The sequence below is a fragment of the Monodelphis domestica genome, chromosome 2 (assembly GCF_027887165.1).
Source record: "Monodelphis domestica isolate mMonDom1 chromosome 2, mMonDom1.pri, whole genome shotgun sequence".
NCBI lineage: Eukaryota > Metazoa > Chordata > Mammalia > Didelphimorphia > Didelphidae > Monodelphis > Monodelphis domestica.
In genome coordinates, this window is record NC_077228.1 from 355,899,852 (window position 1) to 355,915,602 (window position 15,751).

Here is a 15,751-nt window from a genome sequence, read left to right on the forward strand (position 1 = left end):
TTCCATATTCTAAGCCCTTCATTGTTTCTATTCACTGTGCCACCAAGCTGCCCGGATGCCCTCAGGAAAGTCCCATGGACCCATGCTATTTACAACTCTGTTGGCAAAAGAAAACAGATAACAGTAAAAGTTCCAGAAAGCTATTCAAGTTTATAACTCTTGTTATCTCTCAGCTTTCGTTTACAAATGCTTTGTGGGTGGGGAAAGGGAGTGGGGAAGTGACCTCATTTATCTAGACCTTAACTAAAATTTCCTACAAGCTTAATTTCTCCTCAATTAATCTTATTAGTCTTCAAAAGCCCCCCTGCTCCATAAATAAAATAAGTTTCTCTGAAAAACCAACACATGTCTAATCTCCTATCTTGGGTTTAGGTGCTTAGTAGCATTCATCTGATATACATTCCATGAGAACATTAGAAACAAAAGCAAAATAAGACAAATAGAAAATCTTTATCACAATTCAACAAACATCTACAATACAAATATTTTACAATAATCAGAACTTTAAGCTTATCACACAATGTACAAATATTATAGGCTGCAAAGGTACCCTCATGAAAATCCAATAATAAATAGCAATAATAATATTTTCCTAATCTTTGAGGTCCTAGTCATATTTCCCCTTTATTTTAATGACTGCTCTGGGAAAAGAAGAGCTCATGAATTTACAAAGGCTATGAATCAATTTTTTTAGGTTTACATGGCATGATACATTGAAATACACTGAAGAATAAAACAAATAAGAATCCTACCCAAAAGGTTTTTAGATTATCCTTTTTCTTCCCTAGAACAGCAGCCATTTGAAACAGGTTTTTTTAATTATGTCTATTATTTTTTTTCTATCCTATTCTCAATGTTTGATTTTATTTCAAAAATATATTTACTAAGCATTTGACATTTTTAACTCTCCTTCAAAACCTAAATATTATTTTGAGTCATAAATCAAATAATAGAATATCATTAGTTGAATACCATATGTGTCCACCGATACCCCCTTAAGAATTTGTTCAAATTTAAGAAGAATATTTTATTTCATACAAACAAAATGTTACTGAAAGAGAAAATGAAGAACAGAGTTGGGTATGGAGGGAGAACACATTTATAGTCAATGATATATTTTCCTGTTCCTATTAAGACCATTTAATGCCCCTCTAAGATTAAATTATTGATGGTATAAGATTATGTAACAGAGTAGGAGATTTTTGTCAGTTTCAGACTTGGAGGTTTATCATACCCAAGAGTACCAATGAGCTTGATGCTTTGAAACTATTTTAAAACAGAAGCCCCACAAACATTTAAAGTCAAAGGAATTACAGAATTTCATTGACTGAAGAATCAAAGTATTCACAGGATAATTCTTAGCAATTTTGCTTTCCCCATACAAATGAAGAAATACTCAAATAAGGTTGTGTATAAAGGCATACATATGAATGATGAAATTTTAGTAGATTTAAAACCATTCAAATGACATTTAAAATAAAACTTTTAAGCTTAGAATTATTTTGGGCACTCAGTGAAAGCATTTTTGCTCATTCCACCAGAAAATTTCAAAATAGCACTTTAATAAAGCAAAGCAGCAAAACTCTAAAATAATAGATACCCTAAAGTATAGGAAAGGAAATAAGAAACTCATAGCATTAATGAACAAAAATAGGATGTATGTTCTTTATACAAATTTAAAACTGATTTATGTGATTTATGTGATGACCCTATGAGGAGTTCTTTTGGGGACACTATGGAAATCTGATGTTAGGTGTGCAAATTAAATGTAATTATAGATGCAGTCAGGATTATGGACAAAAATGAGCTAATAAATTAGTAACTGGAAATGAATAGGTGTTTTTTCTTCAGGGAAACTCAGTGAAATCTATATATCTAAATGATACAATTTAGTGTAATTTATACTCTTCTACTTTACAATATAACTCATGGGCCACATTGATATAAATTCATTTTAATTAGCACAACATAATTTGTTCAATATACTCAACATATCCCAATTTCTGAGTCATTTAAGTTTAGGGGTTTCAGGAATGCATGGAGATATTTAACCATGCCTTCACCTTATGTCAAAGTCTGGCTTTCTATTCCTGTGACACTTTCAATGTACTCTAGCCTTTCTGTGTGGAAATATTCCCTGCATGAACTTTGTCAGGAAATCAGAAATTTGAAAACAAGTTTGTATAGGTAAGAGGAGTGTTCCATGGGCATTAAGTGTTATTCTGGCCTCAAGGGAAAAACGATTTTCAGTTTTTAAGTCTTCTCAAAAAAGTCCCATTTTTATGAGTACTAGTATAGTATTCTGTACTCTTTTGTGGTTATAGAAGATTAACAAGTAAAATTAAATCTCTCACTCTCACTCACACACACACACACACTCTCTCTCTCACTTTATAGCTCTTGCTCCCTCTCTTGCTCTCCCTGCCTCCTCTTCTTACTCTACCTCTATCTCTCTCTCTCATGCATATGCTTATTTACATATTATATGTACACATAGGTACTCATACACAAACCCATGCATATACATATAAATGTGTATATATGTATCTAGATGGGTATATATGTGCATAGATGTTCATATACACCGATGCATGTATATATATGACATTCTACATCTTTTTGCACATTTTAGGCTATGGAGCTTTGAGATACCTTGTATATATCCACACAGATAGATCCCAACCTAGATATGTACCTATCTGCATAGTGACTAGAGAGCTGGCCTCAAAGTTAGGATGGTCTGTCCCAGTATTCTAATCCTATCTCTGATATATGTTGGCTATGTGAACCTGGTCAAATCACTTAATCTCTCAATGCTCCAGGCAATTCTCTAAGACTATAAATTTTGTAGTAGCTGCTGATAGTATTGATAGAGGGCATTTCCTCACTGGGAATTCCTTACACAAATAAAATCATGAGTCTGGACCGAAAAGAAAGACAAAGAAACATGTACTTTAATATTTATTAGCAATCAGAATTATCACCATAACCATTCATTATATAAAATGTCACTGTACTCCTACTACTTTATACATTATCTGGCTAAGAGTAGGGTATGAGACTTCTCTTTGTTCCTCAAAGAGATAACTGAAGAAAGAAGTTACAGAAGTGGAGATTTACTCCTTTGACTTTTTCCCCTGTGAAAAATATAAATGCTTATGGCAGATGTAACATATTCAATCTTAGGCATCATTTTCTTAACGTAGTGTGTTTATCACCTCTTTTCAAAAGGCAAGGAAAAGGTGGGTAGAATTTTTAACTTAACGTAGAGAGAGATGGACAGGGTGCTAATAAAGTGATAAAGGGGAACAAAAAAGACAGTCAGATTTGGTTGCCAAAAAATAACTTTTGGTTCACAATTCTTCCTGGAGCTAGATTATGCTAAGGGAATACCTATCTGTCTACTACAAATATCCATGATGTTCCAACCACAAATAAAAACTCTTGTCAAAATCTAAAAAAAAAAATGCAAAAGAGAAGAAATGCAAATATCTAGTCAGCTGTTTGGTTTCTTTAAGCCTAGTTAATTTGCCTGACTGCACTGAGGAGTTTTTGCAGGCATCAGAATTTCCATAGTGACCAGAAAAGTCATACATGTTATTCTCTTCTATCAGGGTTTATCAAGAACAATAAGATGACCCTGGATCCAGTTCTAGGAGATGAACCCAAAAGAATAATTTCCTTTTAACTGGTTTCTTGTCCTTACCTTGAGTATTTTTATGAAAATCTCTAAGTATATCTATGTTTCCATAAATATGGGTAACTGGAAACCAGCTCAGATGAAGAACAAAAGGGAGCAATACATTTGGGTAGGGCAACCTTTATTTTACCCTACAGGAAATTCAGAAGACACAAGAGATTTACTGGAGTCCATAAACAGGTAAGAAACAAGCAAAGTATATAAATGCCCATGGTCCTTGGGAAGAGAATTGAACTTGAAGATGAGATCAAGGCAATTCTTTGGTATTCTTCTGGATCTCAATCTCTTAAACACAGTTCTACTCAGACCCTCCAGAACTGTAGTTCATCCTGTGGTTTGTATTCCTTCCAGAAAGCCACAAACTTTGTGGGTATCACATAGGTGAAATTCTTTTCCCATTTGCTCTTGAGTGTTGGGGTTACTCATATGCTTTATTCTTCAAATCAGATGCTATAAAGGACCTGAAAGTGAACCTTTTTTTTTTTTCATCCTGGGAACATATTACATTAAGAAATTCCCTCTTGAAGGTCCTCAAACTCTCAAAATTGGGAAGTCTCAAACTTAAATATACTCCTGACATAATTCCAAGGCTGAAGTCACAGAGGAAATTTCCCTTGCTTTTTCCAAAAGTCTACTTAATTCAAAACCAGAAACCATCTTCTATACAGGAGCTTGAAGTTAATAAACATTCACTCTGGCCAAGTAGGCACATACCTGTATTTCAGCAAGAAATCGACTTGTGCCTTGGTTGTTGACATTTTTCAGAAAAACATTAAACAGTCATTTCTAGATCCTGAAAGGAGAAAGAGATGGGAAGTAAGATTATATGTGGGCAAACCCATTTCCCTTTCTCCTAGACAAGGTATCCTTTTGTTGCATGTTGGTATGTTTCCTTAACAAGAGATGAAAAACAAACCAACAAACAAATCTAAAGGGAGAAGATGCTATATAAATTCATTTTCATAGAAATAAGATAAGGGTAGCTTGCTAACAAGAACACTACTCCTGAATTCTCCAGAATCATTGTCTTAGAGGCAACCCCAAATCACTGAAAACTAATCAGGAGCTGTGTGACCTCTCAGTAATAGACATTCTCTTTTTTTTTTTACACTGTTCATGGGAAAGTATATTTCAAATCCCTCTAAACAAAAATGAATGGATTCATCAAATTGACTAGTGAATTACTCAGATTAACCAGATTTCTTTGATCAATGTCCCTTAAAGAAACTTTGTCTATTTTTTTGGAATATCATATAATAGGCAGAAAGGATGGCCAGCATGTTATCATAACCAGAGATCTAATTATTGGGGTCCCAGAAAATCTTAAATTAGGTTTTTGAGGAGGTTCTTAAAATCCTTTAACTTTTCTGAAGCAATTAAATCAGTAGGGGTAAAATGATGAACTAAATTACATTAAAACAACAAAAAAATTGTTCTCCCCAAATTAATGAAGATGAAGAAGGTAAGAACAAAACAAAACTCAGGTGAAATGAAATCAAAGTCTGTTATACAACTTTGTCCAAGGCTGTTTAGGCCATTCACCCATAAGAAATATACCTAGTGTTGTTCCACAAACACAAATGTCCTAGAAAAATCAATAAAAATATAATAGGGGAAATGTTATCAAATTTATTTAGCTCAATTGATTTCTTTTAACTCTGATTAATTTGCAAACTGCACATTTTCCTTGTTACAAAAAAAGAATAAATGATGTTTCAGCCTCCCTCTCCTCATTCCATCTCAAACTCTGCTTGGGCAAAATGGATTGGGAAGGTATGCTAACTCTTCTATTTATTACTTTAAGAAAAAGTAATGCCTATTCTATTCTATTCCTCCATCTGTCCACTTCCACTTGCAGGCTAGTTCACCAGAATATGTTTGAGTATTACTTTCTTCAAGGTTCTAGAGATTACTCTGGGAGACTAGAGCAGTGATGGCAAACCCTTTAGAGATGGAATGCCAAGCCCCATCCACCCCAAACACCTCCAAACCAAGTAAAGTCCCTTCCCCTCCCTCTGAGGAGGGAAGAAGAGTTCCCATTGGGCTGCTGAGCAGAGGGGTGAGTCATGTGAAAAAGGGACACTCCCCTCCAACTCTACCACCTGTAAACCTCCCATCTTACTCCCTGTGTACTCCCATTAGGCTCTGGGGAAGATGGGTGAATGATATGAAAAAATGTCATCCAGCACAGTGAAGAGGGAAAAGGGAGCAACTCTAGCCAAGTCCCTCTGCTTTTCTAGTAATGAACTCTGGGAGGGGAAGGGGGGGCAAAAAATTGCCCACAGAGAGCTATTTGTGTGCCTGCCATCTTTGACACCTGTGACATAGGTTTGCTATCACTGAACTAGAGTGTTTAGTGACCAATAGCCACTAGGGTGTTCCCCATAATCAAGTGAATAAATTTTTTTAGCTTTTATAACAGAGGAGAAATGTTAGAATGGAAAACATGTAATGAATAATAGTTATTAGAGTAATCCTTTCTATTACTGGGACGCCCTCTTCTATAGTTCACATAAGTTTCTTTGGGAGAATGGGCTCAGAGTTTACATGCAATGGTAATAAATGACATGTAGAAAACACACGTAAAAAGGGTGCATTCTGATTGCAGACCCCAGAAATCTTTTTCTCATTTTGTGTTTTCTGCCTGAGGTTTCCCTTATATGTATCTCTCTTCTGGTCTCTAAGGATGGGTGACATTTTAGAATTTATAGCTGCCACTTCTTTTCATCATGAGGAATCACAGTCTTTTGAGGTTGCTACTATCTTTAGGTGACTATCTTTCCCCTTCTTTCTATAGTTTGCAAGTTCTTACTCTGTTGTCAGCTAGTACTATCCAGCATCCTCTGCTACTCCCCCCCCCCCTTATTAGTAAACTCTCCTGACTATAGCTCACAATAAAATCCCTGTCTTACCATCAGGAAGAAAAATAACTGAGAGAGTAATAGGTCATCCTTTTTGTACATATACTCAGTTCTCACTCCATATCTCTTGAGTTACAGGTTTTTCCAGGTCTGTAGACCATGAGAATATTTTGTCATCACAAAGTACTAGTTTTACATGTTGATTGAAACAGGCAGAGAATATGTGCACATTCTCTGTATAATCAGCCCAAGATCAATGGCAACTCTATGCAGACTCTAAGGACTGAACCCTCACTGGCCAGTTCCCACATTACAAAAGTTTGCCCTTCCTTATTCTTCTTATCCCTCTGTCTTAGGTGGGGAAATATCCTTTTAGTAAATATTGAGGAAGAAATCCAGCACTAGCTTTGGAGGTGGGTATTTTTTTTGTCATTTTTAGATCATCCAATAAATCTGATTATAAAAAATTATATGAAGGCACTTTATAAACCAATTAATCAATTTCCTTAAAATAAACAGACCCAGAAAGGTTAAATGACTTACTGACCCAATCATAAGGAAGTAAATAACAGAGCCAAGTTTTAAATTTATCTTCTGACTCCCATTCCAGAACTCTTTTCATTATATCACACTGTTCTATTGACATTTGTTTGAAAGTTTGGTGAGTAAATATAGGCTTTAAACAGGGGTAATATTTCAAAAGGATCAGTTATTTATTAAATATTGTGACCTTTAAGAAAAAAGACTAGGAAATACATTTTCAGATGGCATGAAAAAGAATGGACAATTGACAATGACCCCCCCCACTTCATTATTGCTGTCCAAATTAGTTGTTATTCCATATAAAAGACACAATAAAAAATTCATAAGATCAAACATACTTCTATCTGATCACCACATTTATAAAGTTTGCAATAACTACTAGCAGCTGGTGTGGATATAACATTGAAAAGTACAGGTTGCAAGTTTCATACCTGTGTTGCTTCCTCAGCAAGGAATTGTGATCCAGAGCACCAGGAGATGCCTATCCTTCAGAAGGTAGAAGATATTAAGATCATCATATAACAATATTTCAACTCCATCATTTTTACCCTCCAGGTGAATTTCCAGGGGAAGAGCTCCAAACTCTTTGTGAGTATTGTCCTTTCTTATATTATGCTTTTGTTTCTTCATTTACTATTTCAAAACTGAAAAAGTTCTTTCAATATAGGGCTAGCATCTTTTGCACCAGACCTGAAACATGACAAATATAGTCAGATAAGAAATAAGCTTGTGTTTTTCATGCTAAAAGTCCCTTTAGATTTTTTAAGACTATTATCAGAGAAAAAAAATTAATGAAAAATTTCTTTCTCCTGGGGTAGTTCTCACAGCACTAATTATGTTAATTTACGTGTTATGCTGTTTATTTAATACAAATTTTCTTCAGTATTTTTTCCCTAGCTAGATTTCACCAAGGATTGATTTGCCTTCTTTGATTCCTCCTACTTCTACAGGCACAGATTATGAAATTATGGTTCAGAAAATCAGTCATGCTTCTGTGTTTTCATAATTCCCCAGTGTGGGGACTTCAAATCTCCCTCTAAAATACGCCGAAAAATAACTGTGTGTGTGTGTGTGTGTGTGTGTGTGTGTGTGCGCGTGTGTGTAGTTCTAATCCACATAGGCGTACGTAGTCTAAATGACCAAGGAAGATATGAGCTAGAAAAGCCTAGAATAATCGTAAGGCTGAGTTATAAAATTGAGGGTGGGGGAGACCTCTGCAGCGTGGAGAGACAGAAAGATGACAATTAAACGTGTTAAACGGTGCCCTGAATTCTAGGGAACACAACAATGCTTGGAAGAGGGGAGGGGGCGTGCGGAGACACAGAGGATGGTATGCAGACGGTACAGTCCAGAGCCCTTCACACTCATGACCTTCCCAGGTCACCGAAGCTGTGGTCTGAAGCAATCAGGTCACTCGATTTTTACCTCATTCGAGGTGGTTAAGGCAAACACTGCCGCCTCCACTTTGGCAGTGGTTCTTTGGGGCTTGAGCTGAGTGCTAGGAGCGCAACGCAGCCCAGTCCTTCCCAGCCCACAGACTAGAGCCTTCTTTCCTGGGGCACCTCAGACTGCAGACAGGGGAGGAAGGATGAGCTGTAGGTCATAGACATACAGACGTACATGTGATCGTAATCGGAGGAGGGGGTGGTCGTTTGTGTGTGTGTGTGGCACCAACACGAAGTCTCAGAGCCTCAGAGACAATTGTTCTGTGTGCGTGTGTGTGTGTGTACCCGCTGTGTGTGCGTGTGTGTGCGTGTGTGTGCGCGCGTGCGTGTGTGTGTGTGTGCGTGTGTGTGTGTGTGTGTGTCCGCTCCCGTAAAGGCAGGGGTGGAGGATCCAGTGGTAGCTACAGCTGCTCGGCTTCCCTGCCCGGCTCCGGCAGCCCGCTCCAATCCTGCTGAGGACGTCTCCTTAGCATCAGAAACAGAGCCTGGGAAGCTCCGGGCCTGAACACCGCCTGGGAGAACCCGAGGGGCGGGAGAGAAGGAGGAGGAGGAGGAGGGGGAGGAGATCGCGCATCCTTCTCGACCCTCCTCCCCCTCCCCCTTGTCTCTCTTCTCCTCAACCCCCTCCTCCTCCCCTGGTTCTTCCCGCGCATATTCCCCCCTTCCTTGCTAGCGCTCCCTCCCCCCCCCCCCCGATTCATCCTCTCCCCAGATCCCTCCTCCGGTCCCCCTCCCCTTCTGCTTCTTCCTCCTCCTACAGTAGCGACTGCTTCCCAGGCGCTCGGAGATGGGCAGCGAGAGCGCGCGTAGCAGCAGTACCAGCTCCCGGGCCGCTGCTGCCGCTGCTCTCCCCTTTCTCCCTGACTGGACCGCGCGCCTTCCTCAGCACACCGCCGCCACGCAGCCCTCTCTCTCCCAGTAAATGGCGCTTTTCCCTTAGGACGGGTGAGTAGCTTGGAAGGCGCCGCGGGTAAAGCGAGAGGTTTAGGAGGACGAGAGATCTTGCCCTTGGCTCCAGGAAGGGGTTTCAGGGCGCCCCTCAAACCACCTGCTGGGCCCACCCCTCCCACTGCGCTTGGGAGTGGGCGTTGGGGCATCCCAGTGCTCCTGGGGCATATAGCAACCTGGTTGTTGCGGGGCGGGGGGGATTCTGCTTGCACTTCACCTGTCAGCAACCAGAAGCATTTTGCACGTCCCCAGTCCTGGAAACAGGCGTGAACCTGCTTGCTGCTTCGGCTTCCTTGCCCGCGCGGTTCCTTCCCGCCCCTGAACCCCTTACTTCCCAGCCTGGAAGGGATTCTTTCGTTACCCTAGAGCTAGAGCTGACCCCAATACTCTTACTGCCCTCCTTACATCACCCCATTCCAGGAGAGAGGGCAGACTTAAAGCATCATCTACCAGAGCCAGCCTGTCTCTGAACTCCTACATCCAACACCCTGGCTTTCATCCCACTTTTACCAATGAACCTGTTCCTCACCCACCTTAGTCTGCCTTCTTCCTTTAAAAAAAAATAAAAAGCCTTTGAAGCGGACCCCTCTGTTTGGCCAGTTGTTTTGCCACTGGAAATTGGGCTCTCACAGCCCTCTCTTCATACTTACCTCACCCCTTCTACACAAAGTCCCTTTCCAGCTCTTCTGATATTCACCTGCAGGAAACTGACAAGGACTCATAGCCAATGATCCTCTATTTACTTTATGTGCAGCTTAACACTTTGACTTTTAGGCGTGGATCAAGCACAAGGAAATTAAATGTCCTTTCTCTATTTTCATTTTTTAGAGAATTTCTGCATTAGTTTATTTTCGCCTTGTGATTTATTTTGGCTATGCTTAAGCTTAGTCCAGCAACACATTTTTCTTCACGATGAGAAGGGTCCCAGATCCCCAGCTTAGATTTAAAACAATCAGTGTGCCCGGACTGTGACTTTCTTTCTTCTTGTGTAGCACATATGAATTTTACATAAACTCACCAATCCAAATCAAAAGATAAGATGTTTTTTTTTTCCTTGAAACGGAATTGTAGACAAAACGGCAACTTTAAAGGCTACCTTAAGACTGAACTGATTTCTTCTTCCTTAATGACAGAGAGAGGTAGGAAATATCAGCAAATAGAGTGAGTACTCCTCTTCCTTCAGATTGTGAGGCCGGGTGTTGTGTAGTAATTCAGCATCTTAATAGTATAATCCGTGGAAGTGTTGTGGCAGCAGCTTTTATTCCTAAAACCGTGTATAACGTTTCTCTATTTCTAGTTGGTTTGAGGGGAAAATAGAGTTGTGTTCATTGAATGAATATGACCAAGGAGGTGGGTGGAAGATGGTGGAAAGGACCAAAAATTTAATGATGAAACTTATATTTCCTCTCTCCCATGTAAGTGCTTAGATTTTAAAAACAAGTCAACAGTGTTTCTCATCATTTTCTATTTTAACTTCTCTAACTAGTGATTATGTGAATTAATTCGGTTTGGCTTTCTCTTAAAGAGAGCCCTTGGACAAAGTACTAGACATTTTTTTTTCCTTTAGAACTACAGAAATACTTAAATTTATTTGTATCCTTTAAATAGCAGAAATCATTATACTTTAAAAATAAATGTTCATTATTCCTACAGGTGTCTACTCAGGAAAAAAAAAAAGCATTCATTAAATACCTACTGTGTGTAATGTTCTATGCTTATCCCTTACTTAAGGAATCTATGTTGGGTAGGTATTAGACCTATAGATGGATGGATTGACAGACTGACACTTGAATATATGTATTTATTCAGGGAGTCTGCAGGGTGCAAACATCATTACTGTTGTTAAGTTGGTTAAAGGTAAACTGCCAAGCTCTACCAGCATAGGAAATGGAAACAGAGGAACTGAGAGATCCTCCCCTAGGAACAAACTATCAGGTGCAGAAAGCCCCAAATCCCTTTCCTCTAATTGTGGCTGGACTAGAGGATTTTTAAAAAATTCGATTTCTCAGGTAACTAAGAGTGTTTTTCACTTTGTCTGTTTAGATGGAGGCAAAGACCTGTGGTTGTTATGGAGATGCAATGAGTCAGTCATTAGAAAAGGGTTCCTTTTAATGTAAATGTGGACAGCTGCAACTTAAGTCAATAGGAACTATGGCTAATGATTCCATTCTTGAAGTTATTAAACCACGTGAGGAATTTTTGTGTTTAAATTCAGTGTTTGGATAAGCAGAACATTGAAGATTGACATGCAATTCTTTTAAATTACTTGTCTTTAGGTAATATTTACAGTTCATGAACTTTGTGTTACCAGAACACAAAGGTATGTAGAAGGTATGTCTGATATTGTTGCAGATGATTGTTTTTTGAATCATTTTCACTGCTTTTCCTTTGGGAAATAGAAAAAATAGTTAAAATGTGTACATATTCATAAGAATGTGGCATATATTGGAAAAGGCACATAAACATAAGCAGGCAAAAAGAAAAGAGGGGTATTATTTTTGGTTACTTATTGCATATTGTAATGTTTACACAGCTCGCTCTAAGTAGAATTAATCATATAATGTTCAAGATAAACCAAAAAAAACTATAAATACTATATAAATGTTTTAAAGAACCTTTTTGGTGAGGGTTGTATTGACAGTAGTTGTTAAAATAAAGTTCTAAATTACTATCTGAATCCTACTTTAACTTATAGTTAATTTTTTCTACATTATATAGAAATTTATTTTTAAAATCAAAGTGAACTGGAACTTAGTAAGAACTGTTACTTCATATGGTTGTATTTTTGTTGAAGATTTGAGTAAATGTTTAATATTGAAATGAAGGGAAAACACATGCAACAGAATTCAAGAATGAGACTTAAATGTCTAATATCACTAAACTGAATCTTACCGTTTAATCAGGTCAAGTACCTGAAACCTTAAAGATATGATTACAAAGAGGACTGGGCTACATTAGAAATAAAAATTGAAAAGGAGCTGGTTATCCAGATAATTTTGACTAAAAATGACTTTAAAAAAAATTAAACATTTAAAAGTTCTGCTTTGTTATTATGGAACTGGCCCTTCACTATGGTCTTAGTGTATTACAATATGAGTGATAAAACCTTGGTTTATTGGATATCAGTTATTTTCAAACTTAGGTCTTAAGAAATGTCTAAATCTATTTCAATGATATCAGGAAACAGTGACTTTTCTTTTCCAAAGGAGTTATTTTATTTGTTAAAACATAGGAATCCCATACAAACCATTTCTTAATGCAAACTAATTGGAAAATTTAATCAAATAAAATTTAAAAGCTAAATAAAAACAAAACCTTGAAAGAAGGAAAATGTGAATACCCAACACAATTGAAGCACTGGAGAGTGAGTCAAGGGTATGGCATCTAACAAGTAATTTAGTGCTCATGAAGAGAGAAAGATTCAATACTCTTTTAACCATTTAAGATATTTTCATAGCTATAGTTATTTCTCATTTTCTATTAACATTAAAGATATTTTTATTTGATGTTTTATAGCTATTTGCATTTTTATTTATAAGTTCATAAAAGATGCTCTACAAAACTAAAATTCAAGGACTTATTTCATAGTTTAAAAAAAAATCTCCCACCCCAGTTGAGTTCACAAACATAAAGTTATTAAACAATTGTTTGTAGTATGACTTTGCTGCATTTCCTCCTGGTATTTGGTATGTTTGACCTTTCTACCTCAAAAAAACAAAATTTCAAACCAGTTAAAATCTCCATTATAAATAAATATGCAAATGAATGTTTAAAAGCAACATTGTTCTGTAACACTGAAGATTCAAAATAATACTGTTTAAATGATAAACTCTCATGAACTCAAAATTCCCATCAAGGAAATTGCATTAAAACATGTACAAGTTTTAAAGTTGTCTTTGGATTCTGGAATTCACATCTATTTTGCTATAAAATATAAGATTTGGATTTTTTCTTGTAATAGAAGATTCTCAGTATTTGCATCTTGGAGCAGGAAGGGACTTTAGAAATTATCTGATCTAATTCCACAAAGGAGAAAACTAGAGTTCAAATTGTGTAACTTACCAAGGGAATATAATTAGTCAGTAATAGGCTGGGATGAGAAGGCCTATTCCTGTCCAGTGCTCTGTATTAAGCATTGTGTATCTTATTAAAGAAAGTTAGCATTTTCATCCTTCCATCAAAGAACACTGTGCTTGGAAAAATATATATCTCCACTTATTAGTTGTAAAAATAAAGCTTTGTATTCTTCAAAATATGATACATTTCTGGTCAGGATACTTTGTTTCATGTAAAGGAAATGCTTCACATAGAGGTGATAGACATGGTATAATGAAGTACTGGGGAAGGTTTTTCTGAATTGGTATTCCTTTGTGGAATGTGGGGAGGTTGATTAGGTAAGGATATCTTAATGGAGTTCATGAACCCCCAAGGTATGAATGAATAAATTTCAGAGGGTCTCTAAACTTGAATGAGAAAAAATTTACATCTTTATTTCAATATAATTGGTTTCTTTTGTAATCCTGCATATTTTATAAATTTAAAATCATTCTTCTGAGAAGTGGTCCAAAGGTTCCACAAAACTGCCAATGAGGTCCATGACACACAAAAAGATTAAACAACCCCTGGTTTAGATTATCTCTAAGTCTTTTTTTTTAATCTTCAAATCATTGAGTGGAAAGGCTGATGTACCTAGAATCAGGAGGTCTGGGTTCAAATTCTACCAATGTAACCATTTATATGTTTCTTTAACCTCAAATTAAAACTCAGTTTCTTCATCTAAAAAAAAAAAAAGGAGACCTTTTAAGTATTTTGTTTTTGGTTTTGTATACTTGAGATGTCTAAAAAGTGCCTGGCTTATAGTAGATCCTTCAGAAATACTTGTTAAATGAATAAACCAATTACACATTTCTTTTATTATAAATTGCATCCCTGCCATAACTCAAATTGCATGCCTAACTAACTAACTAATTTTATACTTCATTTACAAATTGTTTTGGTAAATATATATATATATATATATATATATATATATATATATATGTATATATATTGTTGAATAATGTTAACCAAAGAGTAGTAGGAGTTGAAAGGCAGTCCAGTATCTTCAGAAGTCAGTCAAAACTACTGAGGAGCCAAGATATGACAGTTCTTTGCTAATGGTTATGAACCTAGGGCCATATGAAGAAATACACAGCCAACCAATTATATTGAAATGAAAGTATAATTTTTTTTTCTCATCCAGGTTCATCAATTCCCTTCCACCAGATCTATCTATGGGATCTCAGGTTAAGAACCCCAGGCTTAGTCTTTTAGGAGGAGAGATACCATTTAGTCCACAGCTATTGAAAACTTCTAGAAGAGAGTCTTCTTGAAATATGGTCTTGAAAATGATATTAAAATAAATGTTTTTATAACTATATTTCAACATAATTGATTTACTTAATAATTCTATGTATTTTACTTTATGTATTTAAAAACATTATTCCAAGTAGGGCCCATAGGCTACCAGACTGACAAAGGGGTTGATGAAACAAACAAAAAAATTTAAGAACCATATATATATGGACTATATCTATAAATCTTAAGAATATAATTTGTCCCTTGGTTATCAAAGAAATCTATGACACAAAAATGAAATAGAAAGGAGGTAGAAGAACTTCCTTACTGTCAAAGAAGAGTAAAGAATCCCATCCTCAAGGGGTAGAGGTGAGTGTTCCACACTCATTGTAGGTCATTGTGAATTGTTTTAAATTCATCACAATGTCTCCCAGTTCTGTCTGTATCAAGTAAGAGTGTTCTTTTGGTGCATCCTGGTTTTTTTAATAGATGAAAAAAAACCCTGAGCTAGCTCTCTATAGATATGAACTTGCTATAATATGAAACTGACCCCTAACCCTGAAGTGACATAAAACTCCCACAAAAATAGCATCCCAGACTATGAGTTAGAAGGAGTATCAAAGGCCCTCCAGTCTGACCCCTTACCTAAACAATAATCTCCTGGACAACATATCACAAAAACTCATCCAGTTTTTGCTCAATGATTTTGTTAGTGAAAGGAGAGCCAACTACTTCCTGAAAGATCTGTTCAGCCTTGAGATAGCTTTAACTGTTAGTACACATCTTCTATCAAATCTAAATTTGCCACCTCCCAACTTTAACCCATTCCTCCTTGTGTTGCCCTCTACCAAAAAGAATACATCTAATTTCTCTTGTATGTGAGATCCCTTTATATATTTGAAAATACCTATCATTTC

General features: G+C 36.8%; 1 protein-coding gene and 1 long non-coding RNA gene across 3 annotated transcripts in view; one reads left to right on the top strand and one right to left on the bottom strand.

Moving 5' to 3' along the window:
* Positions 1–432: 432 nt before the first annotated feature.
* Positions 433–7,824, bottom strand: LOC103094733 (uncharacterized). Its single transcript, XR_008916623.1, has 2 exons — positions 7,536–7,824; positions 433–4,493 (listed from the first exon to the last, which is right to left on the bottom strand). It is a non-coding gene; the product is annotated as an uncharacterized LOC103094733 (long non-coding RNA).
* Positions 7,825–8,725: 901 nt separating this feature from the next.
* FUT9 (fucosyltransferase 9) overlaps positions 8,726–15,751 on the top strand; it is a 267,862-nt gene continuing 260,836 nt past the window's right edge. The window contains exon 1 of one of the 2 annotated variants that reach the window (XM_007484337.3): positions 8,726–9,494. The gene's annotated coding sequence lies outside the window, so the exon portion shown is untranslated. The remainder of the gene's footprint in view (positions 9,495–15,751) is intronic. The other variant, XM_007484334.3, reaches the window with a different exon arrangement.